A 13,237-nucleotide genomic window follows, 5' to 3' on the forward strand; every position below is an offset into this window, starting at 1 on the left:
GAGGGTATGGCTGGCTCCTAAAAACCCTGCACACCTTTTTGTTGCCTGTGGGATGGGCAGGCAGGACTTCTATCTGAGAAGTGGCAAAGAGACTTGCAAAACAGTTTGACACCCCCCCCCTCTTGTGACATAATGGTGCCATGTGATTTAACAGTTGGGAAGCCCCAACTACCTGTCAGATTTGGCCTGCAAAGCCGATCCCAGTAAGGAACTGGCCTGTGGAGTCAAAAACATTCCCAACCCCTGTGATAAGGTGTTGCACCTAATGGGCATGAGTTGTGCTTTTGTTAAGACTAAAGTGTTCTTATTTAGAAGTAAATGCTGTGTCAATTTGAATGGAACATCTCTAGACTGGTATCAACCCACAATTTTCAGAAGAAGAAACTACCTTTGTGCCAAAATTTACTGCTCCCATCTGTGTGAACATATTGAGGAAACAGGTACTAGAGCATCACACTGTAACATAGATCATTTATTATGATCGCCGACCAATGAAAAGTAACACACAGGGTAATCTAAGATTCACAGAGGCACCAGCAGAAAAAAATGACCACTTGCTTCCTAATTAATTTTGATGAAAGAAAAAATCAACAGCTACCTGTTCAATAACCTAAGAACCACTCATCACTCAAACAGTAAGAGATCAGTGTCTTGCAGGTACAGTTGTTAAAGAAGAAGCAGCAGCCGTCCTCTGGATTCCTGACTCCCAACTGCAATATTTAAAAAGCATAGCCCACAGACTCTTCTCCAATTCCACAGGGACAAGAATTACGGAATTATGTTAAATTGGCCAGGTAGCAAAACTCAAGGCAGAACACTCATTCGAGTGTTAATGTTATCCTGTATCTGTAAACAGGATCTGGCAATGCCATTTTTTGGAAACTTCTTTAAAATTGTGGTGAGTAAGACATGTCAGATTAAATTCATAGGTGGTGCAAATCTAGGTTTATTTGCCCTGGATACAAGAGAGCTGAACCTTTAGAATCTGATTACCCAAAGGAGATGCTCAGCTTAATCATGGCCTGCCAACAACAGCAAATTCAACAATCATTTCAAGAAACATAGTCACTTCAAGATACACAGCCGCATTCCCCACATAGGACAGTAAGCCTAAAGTCTTTGTAATGAAACTCTTGAACCCTTTCCAGTTGGAAGTTGAAGCTGGTATTCCATGTGGAAATGTCAAAAGTAAGTTCAGCCAAACACTACTTGGTGTTAAAAGCTTGAATAGCTAATAGACTAGAATGGCCACTCCATGGGTGGGAGGACCCTAGAGCTGGCTTGTCACCACAAAATGTTATTTTTTCTTTGCTCTGGGCTAACAAAGCACTTTTGGAAGTCTGTTTTAGTTGCTTCTTGTATATTTGTTTGGAAAGGCCTGGATTAAAAAGAATTGTAGAGTTGGAAGGGACCCTGAAATATATATATATATTTGCACATTAGAGGTATACGATTGGCCTACAAGACGTAACCGGCTGTGTTCTTAGATAAATAAGATACTATTCATTGTATCCAGAGGGACACGGGTGGCGCTGTGGGTTAAACCACAGAGCCTAGGACTTGCTGATCAGAAGGTCGGCAGTTTGAATCCCTGCGACGGGGTGAGCTCCCGTTGCTCGGTCCCAGCTCCTGCCAACCTAGCAGTTCGAAAGCACGTCAAAGTGCAAGTAGATAAATAGGTACCGCTCCAGTGGGAAAGTAAATGGCGTTTCCGTGCGCTGCTCTGGTTCTCCAGAAGCGTCTTAGTCATGCTGGCCACATGACCCGGAAGCTGTACGCCGGCTCCCTCAGCCAGTAAAGCAAGATGAGCACCGCAACCCCAGAGTCGGCCACGACTGGACCTAATGGTCAGGGGTCCCTTTACCTTTACTTTATTCATTGTATCAAATTGTAAATTTCAACAGAAGTAACTCATAAAGTTCAACAAACGAACAAAGCAGAAGACCCAGTGGATCAGATCATTCTCTAGTCAGTTCATGCATAAGGTCCATCATTTGATACAATGAATAGTATACCTTATTTATCTAAGAACACAGCCGGTTATGTTTTGTGTGTTTATTAAGAATGCTTTATGTGACCATAGGTTGGTTTGTTGTTGTTTTGTTACGATTGGCCTATAGCAAATACTTGGCCGGCTGTTTCAAATCATGCAATTTTCTTCTGAAGCATTTGGCCATTGCCAATGTTTTCCTTCTCACACTCCTTCATTTGTTCTTTTCATTCCACCGGGTCACACCCTCTCCAGTACCAAACTTCATAGCTCTTGGTCTGCAGTCTCCGATTGCTTGGGAAAAAACCCTGGAGAGGAGAGGACTTAAAACGGCTGTGGGGAGGCAGGGACTTTCCATCTTGGCAACTGATCCATGTAGCAAGACCTCCTGGGGGTGAGCTGCTGTACTCATTAGGCCTGACACTCCTGGACAGAAGGTGTTTTTGCTAATAAAGAGTTGACTCCAACTTGCATGGTGTGATTTACTACCGGCAGCAGGGTGGGCAACTTGTGGTCATTGCTGATGGGCTGAAACTCATCAGCCCGTTTTCAGTAGGCTCTCCCACAGTTTGTTTCCAAAGATCAAAGTGGCAGCTGTGTGCGACCAAATCATACTAGAGAAAGAAAGGTACGTGTGTCAACCCCAATTAAAAATTCCCTGTCCACCAGTTTGATCTGTGAAGGAACACATACTGGTTGCTCTATGGTTCTTGTATGTTCACCACAGATGATAATGAAGATGATGAAGAAGAGTTTGGATTTGATATCCCGCTTTATCACTACCCCAAGGAGTCTCAAAGCGGCTAACATTCTCCTTTCCCTTCCTCCCACACAACAAACACTCTGTGAGTGAGGCTGAGAGACTTCAAAGAAGTGTGACTAGCCCAAAGTCACCCAGCAGCTGCATGTGGAGGAGCGGAGACACGAACCCAGTCTACCGCTCTTAACCACTACACCACACTGGGGAAAATAACTTGTTGAAGAGGAGGCCATTTTAATTGGGAAAACAGCATAAAGAGAAAAGGGTTCCCTTGGTTCCCAGCATAGAGAGAAAAGGGCTCCCTTGGTATTATGGCAGCTGTTGGATTTGGTGATCAAATCAGCTTCCATGGAATGCAAGATGATGTACATAGGGTTCCCAGGAAATCCTGCATCTGTGTACTGATGGGATTAAGACTTCCTTAGCTGAAGCAGAGTGTTTTCCTTGGGCTGTTTTTAAAAAAATAATTCAGAGATCCTAGCCATATATCTGACCTCCCATGTCACAGCTACTTTGACCTAAAGTCTCTCAATTCTCAGCTGGCAGTACACAACCCGAGTGTTTACAAAGACACTAAGTGTGTGCTTACTCATAATTGTTCTTTCTTATAAGTTAATGTTGTTATGCTGCATATTATCTATCTATCTATCATCTATCTATCCAACTATCAAGTACTTAGCTATCTCATTAATGGCTGTGTTTTAGCCTGTATTTTCATCTTGTGAACCGCCCTGACATCTTCGGATAAAGGGCAGTATATAAACATGATAATAATAATAAATAGATATCCTCAACCCATCTTGTCTGGATGCTCTGCAGCTGGGCTCTCACATCAACTTTCACTCCTTGTGGCTGCTGATCAAATACTCCTTCAAGGTTGATTTAAGTTCCTTGGGAAATCACTAATTTGATTTCACCATTCTTTCTTATAATGGCTTCTATCTTCTCCTGGTGAAATTGTCTGATTGCTGTTAGCTCTGTTTACTTTATCTTGGCATGTGCACCGGATCCGTTTTCCACTCCAGTGAGACTTCAGCTAAAGTCGGCTACTCCTCACTTCTCTAAAAGATGAAGTGTGCTGGAGTAGTCACTACCTGGATAGATAGGGTGGGTGGGTGGGTGGGTGAGAGAGAGGGGGGGGGAGAATGAGAGAGCACATTCAGTGTAATATCAGCTTTACTGTATTTACAAATACACAGTGGAACCTAACGGAAGCAAGAACTACAGCAAAACTCCTAATATGGCATCAGTTTCCCAAAGCAACAGTCTAGATCTGCACACATGTCACACGTACGTGAGCTGCTTCCACCCAGCTAAATTTAGAGCTCAAAATTATTCAAACTCTGCTTCTGTCCAGTTTCAAAACTGCAATGGAAGTTCCTCTGCCCCCCTAGAGAGTTTCACATGCCAAGGGGGGGGGGGGGCGGGCGTGACATTTTCATCAAGGGCCATTCAAGGTGAGAGGCCCAATTATATTAATCAAGACAGTCAAATTCATGCCACTATGTTCCCTTTATTACATTCTTTGTTTTCTTATCAGGCTTACCAATTTGTAGATGGGAGCCTTCAGAGCTATTGTTCTTGCATACAGAGTTTCTGATGGCTTAAATTCCTCCACATAGAGGAAGTTAACCTGTGAGCTAGTGTAGCCACATGGTCCAGCCATATTCCAGTTTCGAAGAACTACAGCCTGTCAATGTGGTTGCACCAAGGTGCCTCTTAATGGAGTTTGCAAACTAGGCATTCAAATGCTATCATTCAAAGGCCAGACAATGAAAACTCTAGTGAGAAGTTTGCATAAGCAACCTTAAATTTTTTAATCTGTTGCAAAAGATTGTGAAATGAAGAAAGTATTATAACTCCTAACATAATTTCAAGGGTTGTTTTGTTGTAGTCATGCAAGCAAAGAAGTTGTTCCTAACTCTGCACCCCCACCTAGTGGAAATAAAAGGGAAACCATGCTCCATCCAGTTTTCATCCTAATTCCGGTACTATAGTATATTTTAGCAGTGTTTTTCAAAGCTTTTTCTCTGGGCCACACTTTCAGAATAAAAGTTTGCTTGTGGTACACTGAATATTTTATTGATGAGAAATACATTGTAAAACACAACTAGGATTGTCCTCAGTATCACCTGAGGCTCTTGCTCTCATTTTGAAAAGATATCTGTGCATATTTTGCAAACAAACAAACAAACATTTTGATTACTATACTATACTACACTGAAATGTTTACATGTCTCTTTGATTGTCCTTGAATCTTCCTGCCACACCCTTTCAGAACCACTGTTTTAAAGTATTCCCCCATTCCCCCATTCCCAGAACAAATGTGCCTTAAGCAATTTTATATTTAGCAGGATATTTCTGCTTCTGCTGTTCTAGTGACAGCAAGCCTCCATAGTCTTAGAGCCAGGGTAACAGTGCTGCTTTCTGCAACTTCCCCACTACAAATTATTTTTTAGCATTTCTCTGGTTTTTAACTCTCAGTTCTTTTTGTTTCATTGCAATACGGTGATTTCATTGGATATATATTTGTATTTGTTCTTAATCTATTTCTAAGCTATCTTCAAACGGTGGGGGAGGGGCTTGGTCAAGTAGCCCACATATTCACATCCTGCACAGCCCCATCCTGGATCCAGCAACGGGATCTGTAGAGGAGATACCACAGCATTTCTAGCCTGCAGAATGGCATGCTCAGAGGGCAAGTGAAAACATATGGCAGGAAAGACATACTCTATGAGCCAGTGTGGTGTGTGGTTAAGAGCGGTAGACTCGTAATCTGGGGAACCGGGTTCGCGTCTCCGCTCCTCCACATGCAGCTGCTGGGTGACCTTGGGCTAGTCACACTTCTCTGAAGTCTCTCAGCCCCACTCACCTCACAGAGTGTTTGTTGTGGGGGAGGAAGGGAAAGGAGAATGTTAGCCGCTTTGAGACACCTTCGGGTAGCGATAAAGCGGGATATCAAATCCAAACTCTTCTTCTTCTTCTTCTATGGTAAAGCGGTGTCGAGGTTAAGGATAAAACACATATTCATAACGGACACTCTAGCAAAAGAATCTAAACATTAGTGTGTATATTACGACACGTGAGTGCTGGACATGCATGTGAGTTCAAACACGTGTGCGTGGTGATGTTTTGGCTATACAAGCAACGTCATTCACAGCCTGAGCATCAGAAATAGATTGAATGATAACTGAACAAAACCTTAAGTCAAAGTGAGGTGATGGAAACAAAACCTGCTTGGATGCTAGATGAAAGAGGATCCACGATGACAATTACCTAATTATATATGCTTCTCAGAGCAAACTTAGAAGGGAATCACACACTTTATAAACAAAACACACTGTATGAAAGAGAGCTTTAATTAAAAATAAAAGGGATGTCTGCACCTCCAATAAATATATTTGCAACCTGGTGGGAACCGTAACGGAAAAGAAGAGAAATTTGTTGAAGGAATTATTTTGAAATTGACTTCTGTGAGAGCAAAAGCTGTGAGAGCCCGGGGTCTGTGTGGAATACATTTCCTGGCTGTTTCCTAGAGCTGAGGTTTTGAAGCATCTATATGCCAATGAATTTGGAAGGGGAACCAGGGATATTTCCTTGGCTCCCTCTGCCCTTGCAGTGCCTCCTTTTTCAGTTAAAGCTCAGAAATGGTGCATAAGGTGAATCCATGCCTGCCGCCTTTCAGGTCTGAGGTTCAAGGCCCACTCTGGTTCTGTTCCTGACACTGTCTTCATATACTGAACGGAACTTTTGGCTTGGTGAGCATCCCTTAGCGCCTCCTCAGTCCCTGGAGACTTTGCTCATTTTGGAACTAAAGGGTGGGTCAGCCAGGTTTGGTAACTAAAATAAATAACCTGCAATTTGTTGCTCTTGAATGGTACCCAAGTTTGCTCAAAGTGGCTCCTTAGACGGTCCCTATGCACTGGCCTACAGGCTAATATAATGAGCTTTTGTGGCTAGTGCCATTATATAGCTCAATCACTAAGTGGTGCTGGACTTTTTTGTATCTAGGTGGAGTTAGGTGCTTTCCTCGTTCAAGAGAGACAATAAATGCATTGACTAGCTTTCCTGTTTGTTGTGTTCTTCTAAGTTTTCCATGAAGATGCTCCTGACCACCTGCCCCTTGCCAGGAGATGGTCTGTTCCACTCTCCATCCGTTGTAAAAACCGACTCAGGGTCAAAATCACAGTATGTGTGTGTGGCATTTCCAGGCCTCATTCCCTCATGGACAGGCTTTTTGGGGGTTGGGCTGCTTACCAGTGGGTGGGTGGAGTAAGATGCAAAAGTGGGGAAGGGGTGCAGCTCAGTGGTGGAGCATCTGTTTTCCAAGCAGAGGAGGTCCCAAGTTCAAAACCTGGCATCTTGAGGGAGGGTTGGGAGAGACAGCCTGAAACCCTGGAGTACTGCTGCCAGTCAGGTGGACCAGCGGTCTTGTTTGGTTTAAGGCAGCTTCCTATGTTCCTGTGCAACTGTTAACCTAGGTTTCTACATGCTCCTTTCTCCAGCTCATGAAATATGATCGTCCAAGGACACATTCCTGCCGGACGAAAGCATTTGAGAAGTGCACGCAGTAAGGTCAGGGAAGGATGTGGGGCTGGGCAAGAAGGGGACCTAGGAAGAGTCCAAAGTACAACTAGAGAAAGGTTGTTTTCTGCTGCTCCAGAGAAGCGGACACGGAGCAATGGATCCAAACTACAAGAAAGAAGATTCCACCTAAACATTAGGAAGAACTTCCTGACAGTAAGAGCTGTTCGACAGTGGAATTTGCTGCCAAGGAGTGTGGTGGAGTCTCCTTCTTTGGAGGTCTTTAAGCAGAGGCTTGACAACCATATGTCAGGAGTGCTCTGATGGTGTTTCCTGCTTGGCAGGGGGTTGGACTCGATGGCCCTTGTGGTCTCTCCCAACTCTATGATTCTATGATTCTAGAAAATCCTGGAGGTTCCCCATTCCCTTGCATTTGGAAGACACGTTTAGGTTCTGCGAGGGGGGAAATTATTGTATGATAGGAAATGAGCTTATGAAAATATTATGGTTTACTTGGAAATGTCAGCATCAGCTAGGCAACCCTTGGCATGCCCTCCAACATTTCTACGATTAATAATAATAATATTTATACCCTGCCCATCTGACTGGAATGCCCCAACCACTCTGGGCAGCTTCCAACATATATAAAAAACAGAACAAAACATTAAAGAAACTTCACCATACAGGGCTCTCTCCAGATGTCTTCCTAAGGTTGTTTATTTCTCTCCTTGGCTTGGGGCTGGGGGTCGCATAACTCCTTACCTTCCAATGTTTCTCTGATGAAAATAGGGATGTCCTAAGGAAAAACGGGACATTCTGGGATCAATCAGAAACCGGGACGGCTTGCATAAATCCAGTACTGTCCCTGTAAAATAGGGAAACGTGGAGAGCTTGCCTTTGCCAGAGCGCAGGTCATTGTCTACCATTAAATGGTGGAAATGGGGACGCAACTCTGGACATTTGCTAAATGTGCCACTGGCCACTTCCACATACCAGCCCCTTTTTTGGGTTGGGGGTGTCTTTGGTAGCCCGAGGAAGCCCCACAAAGCATGGCAAAGGTAGGTGGTGTTGCTAGGATACCCAAGAGTAGAAAATAATGTCCCTCCAGCCAGGAAGTAGAACAAAAAGACTGACTGCAGTCAGAATCCTCTGCTTGTCTACGCACTGAGTTCAATGCAGGTTACTCCCAGGTAAGTGTGACAGTGGTACCTCGGGTTAAGAACTTAATTCGTTCTGGAGGTCTGTTCTTAACCTGAAACTGTTCTTAACCTGAGGTACCACTTTAGCTAATGGGGCTTCCTGCTGCCGCCATGCCGGCACCACACGATTTCTGTTCTCATCCTGAAGGAAAGTTCTTAACCCGAGGTATTATTTCTGGGTTAGCGGAGTCTGTTACCTGAAGCGTCTGTAACCCGAGGTACCACTGTATATCACAAAACCAGAAAGAAATGTGGTTAAAAATACTGTACATGTTTTTCAAAACAAACAGTTTGGGGGAAATCATTTAAATTTTAATGTAAGCACATTTACTAAATGCCATGAAATTGGACATGAGTCAGTAAATAGTATTTTAGAAAATATCTGCTTAATTAAATCTTCAATCCTACCTCTCAGTACAGTGGAGTGGGGAGATCATATTGCACTAATATAGTCCCTCTGGAGGAAATACATTACTATAGAGCAGGGGTCAGCAAACTTTTTCATCAGGGGGCCGGTCCACTGTCCCTCAGACCTTGTGGGGGGCCGGACTTTTTTTGGGGGGGGAATGAACGAATTCCTATGCCCCACAAATAACCAAGAGATGCTTTTTAAATAAAAGGACACATTCTACTCATGTAAAAACACGCTGATTCCCGGACCATCCGCGGGCCAGATTGAGAAGGCGATTGGGCCAGATCTGGCCCCTGGGCCTTAGTTTGCCTACCCATGCTATAGAGACCCTAGCCCAATTTTTTTAACGACAGTACACTTTTTACTCAATGTGTATTTCAACAATTTGAGCAACTGCATGCTTGATTTAAGGCTAACACGTTGAGAAACATGTGGATATTAAAATATATTTGATGCCTCATTTGGCAGAAGAAATAGCACTTCTTGTGCAGTGACCAAGCTGATTTTTTTCTTGCACACTGCCAACAAAAGTAAATTACGATAATAATAATAATAATTATCATACTTGATCATAACTGAAATTATAGCCGTCATAGGAAAATGAAGAAAAAGCAATGCAAATGAATTTGCATGGAAGATAAACGCAGCAACAAAGTCACAACAGTTGCAAGTCAACACAAAGAAGTGAGGGCACAACTTTAATTTCGAAGCAGTGTTGAAAAAATAGTGCTTGGTTTTACAACCCCACCACATATGGTACATTGTTCCTTCCATTTGCTTACACCTCCAGCATGCATTTGAGTTTGTTTTATATATTTTGGCCAATTTGCTGGGGGTCATGTACCATCAATATAGTATTTTCATTAAAAAAAATCCTTTATTGTGTAGCAAGCCGTGAATTTTAAGGTTTTTTTGCCATAATTTCCCCCAATCATCCATCTGGATGGAATAACCAAAGTTCTTTGACCATTTGATCATCACTTCTTTGACCTCTTCATCCTTAACCTCCCAGTCCAGCAGTAATATGTACATTTTGGATAGTATTTTATTTTTATTTTGAAGTAAATCTTTTTCCAACTTTGATATTTCTGTCTCAAACCCATGTTCCATACCCTATCACACATTGTATTTCACTCCTAGTACCACATGCTGTCTTCAACATTAAGCTGCCTATTCAATGTAATAATTTAGGGCTGCCTAATGTCTGGGTTTTCCTGGAAATTGTGTTAAAAATGACGTCCGGGCAGATTTTTGCCGAATTGGTAAAAATGTCCGGGAAGACCCAGATGTATGGCATGTAGGGCAATTCTTTCAAAAATGCTTTTTGAAAATCCCCCAAAGCTTACATTTTTGGGGGAGGAGATGTTTTGCAAACACCTGTCAGCTGAACTTAACTGAAAGGCTTACTCTTAAGATTTTATTCTTCCTAAAGATGCAGCAACAGATATCAGCATGGGGTGAAAATGGGTGCACAGTATTGCTGCAGAATTGAAGTGGCTTTAGAAATTGGTTTGGGAAAGTGAAAATTGAGTTTAGTAATGAAATAGGGTAGGGAGGGGAAACTCTAGGGAATTAATGTGGGGCCAATTGCAGGTGGCTGGGGTTCAGCCCCAAGCAGTTTACCAACAATTTACTAATTCAAGTGCCTTCCACAATATCACATCACCAACAGTTTAATCACCAACAGTTTTCATATCCCCTTAACATTTTCCTGCAGTTTTAAGTTGTTTGCCTTTTATCATTTACGTTTTCTGCTGCCTTGACATTTCAGTGGGCAATTACTTGGCGTCTCTTAAGAAGAGAAATAGAACTTCAAGCATGACAGTGTTTGATAAATTGCTGAGCGCCTATGCCTAACACTCTCAAAGAAAGGCATGACAGTTTTAAAATTAACTTTGAACCAAATTTCTAAGCTACCCAATGGAAGTCAGATTGCAAGTCAGATTGTCTGATTTTGTTTATGGAGCCATGCAGTCTGCCTAGAGATTGAATTCTTCCATGCGTTATGAAGGTTGATCACCAATGACAAGACTGTGGCCCAGGTGACTACAAAATCCATTTTGAAATGTGCGCAACTTTCTCTTTCCCTTTATTTTTATATTTTTAAGGAAATATTGCCATTTAATGCCATAGGTGTATCTGTTCAGAAATAGCATGCCCATGTCCCAATCTTTGGAACAAGTGTGCTAAGCCTAGTATGGCTTTAGTTTCCTCTAGTGATCATTGTGCTTTAGCAGGTAACTTCCCGAGAGAAGTGGAGAGACAGGGGAGGAAAGAGGCATGGGGGTGGGGGCCAACAATAACTTCCTCTTTTTTTGGTAATATATGAGCCATGCTTTTGCTTCAACATTGTGTGGGTAGGTATCTTGATTTTGTTGGCAGAGCAAGAGATTGAGAGGGCCGAGGGCATGGCTGGTTGCAACTGATTGGTTGCATTGTGTTTTCTTTGGGGCAGGGGCTGCTGCTAGGTTACGTTAACCAAATTTAGTTGATGTTGTCTGCTGGGGGGGTTATTGCATTTGTTCCACACACAAAAAAACTACTAGGGAAAGTGGATGAGAAGATATGCAGCAATCTCTAGGCAAGGAGAGTTGCTTAAATCAGAACAGCAATATCTTCCCCAATGAAAAGTAGGAAAGATGGCAGCATATATTTTAATTTTTTTATTGGCAGATCCCGCAGACTTCTATTTTAAGTGTATTTTTCACAGCTGTTGTTACGCTGCTACTAGATCTTTCAACTCAACAGGGACCTCTTCTGAGGTTTCAAGTGGGAAATATATGAGCAGACCCTCAGATCTTTTCCAGTCTGTTAATTTCCCAGAGGTATGAAGTGTCATGTAAAAGTATCAGCTCAGCTCTGCCATATTTTTGGGGAGCACCCCTTGGCATATAAACCAGCGTGAAGTAACTATGAAGTTCATACATCAGTTTAATTTCCTAGATGATATTTGCATAGCAGTCATGTTATTTTAGCACTCTATACACCCAAACAGCATTGTGAGATAAGACTTCGTGGACACTGTACATGATAACCCTGGTGAAGATCACTCCAAGCTCCATTACAGTCACACTTACCGTATCCAGAAGGCACAAATCTTGTATCAGTTTCTACTCCCAAAGTCTCAAAACAGGTATTACTGAAACTAGTGTTTAACTTCAGCAGATATGAAACTGAGCTACTGGCTGCAGATTGAAGCTACAGTGAGTGGCGACTTAACCCGTGACTCTTTTAACAGAATTAAAAGAAGCCATAAATGGTACAGAGGCATAATTTTTGTTACAAATTTTAACTATACATAGAATAAACAAAGAAACTGATCTTCCTCAGTTCCACACCCTGACTGTAATAGAGCCTTGACATGGTGGTGACAGTTATACTGCACTTTTTGGCAATTACAGGTTGTTTTGGATGAGGAAAAGGACGGACTGCATTCTGGCCAATACAATTGGGCCAGGAGGGATTGAGAAGAGATGGGTAAAGGCGCTGTGAATGGGTAATCAAAGTGGTAGTTGTTAGGCACGTGGGAAAGAGAAATGCAGCAGTAGCAGCAGAGTGTGTGCACAACTCCTACAATGAAAAGCGTTGGAGTAGAAAAATATATTGACCCCGTAAGGGATCGAATTGTGGCAACCACTAGCACAACGCCACTAGTGGGAGCCCTGTCCTTAATGTGGTGCAACAGTCAAATCCAACAGGCTGCTTGGGCTGGTAGAAGCATTGTGCAGTGTTAATATACGACATTTTTGCATTGTCACACCACTATCACTTGTGCAACAAGATTAGCTTGTGCAGTGCCAGCTCTCTCACCTTTTGCACAAATGTTGCTTTGGATCTTTACGAACCTGCGTGTCACGTACCTGGAATTAATTTCCTAGGTCAGTTTTATATCGAATTCCATCCAGGCTAGTGATCTTCTTTCTGTGATAGCTTGTTTTGGTTTCCACGCTGGTCATGGATGATGTGAAATTCTGTCTTTTCCAGCCGCCATGGAAATACAGTGGACTAACCAAGAGGTGGGGACTGATTGCTCTGCTCCTCCTCTTGCCAGCTAACTTTGTGTTTCCATGTTGACTGCAAAAGAAAGGCAAACCCCATCTTTTGCAACCAGCACAGAAAGCTAATGTGCTGGCGAAAGTGATCCATCCCTCCTCTGCCAGCCTGCTTGGTAGAAGGTATTCCCCCTCCCCAAGCCTCTTAGCAGACTTGTTAAAAAATGTTCATGATAATAACTATTCTTGCGTACAAGGCTGTTCTAAGCCCTGTCTGTAAATAAAAAGATAAGACAGTCCCTCCCCTGGAGGCTCACAATTGAGCAGACACAACACAAGAAACGGGGAGGAAAACGGAAA

Source organism: Podarcis pityusensis (assembly GCF_964106645.2).
Source record: "Podarcis pityusensis genome assembly, chromosome: 4".
Taxonomy (NCBI): domain Eukaryota; kingdom Metazoa; phylum Chordata; class Lepidosauria; order Squamata; family Lacertidae; genus Podarcis; species Podarcis pityusensis.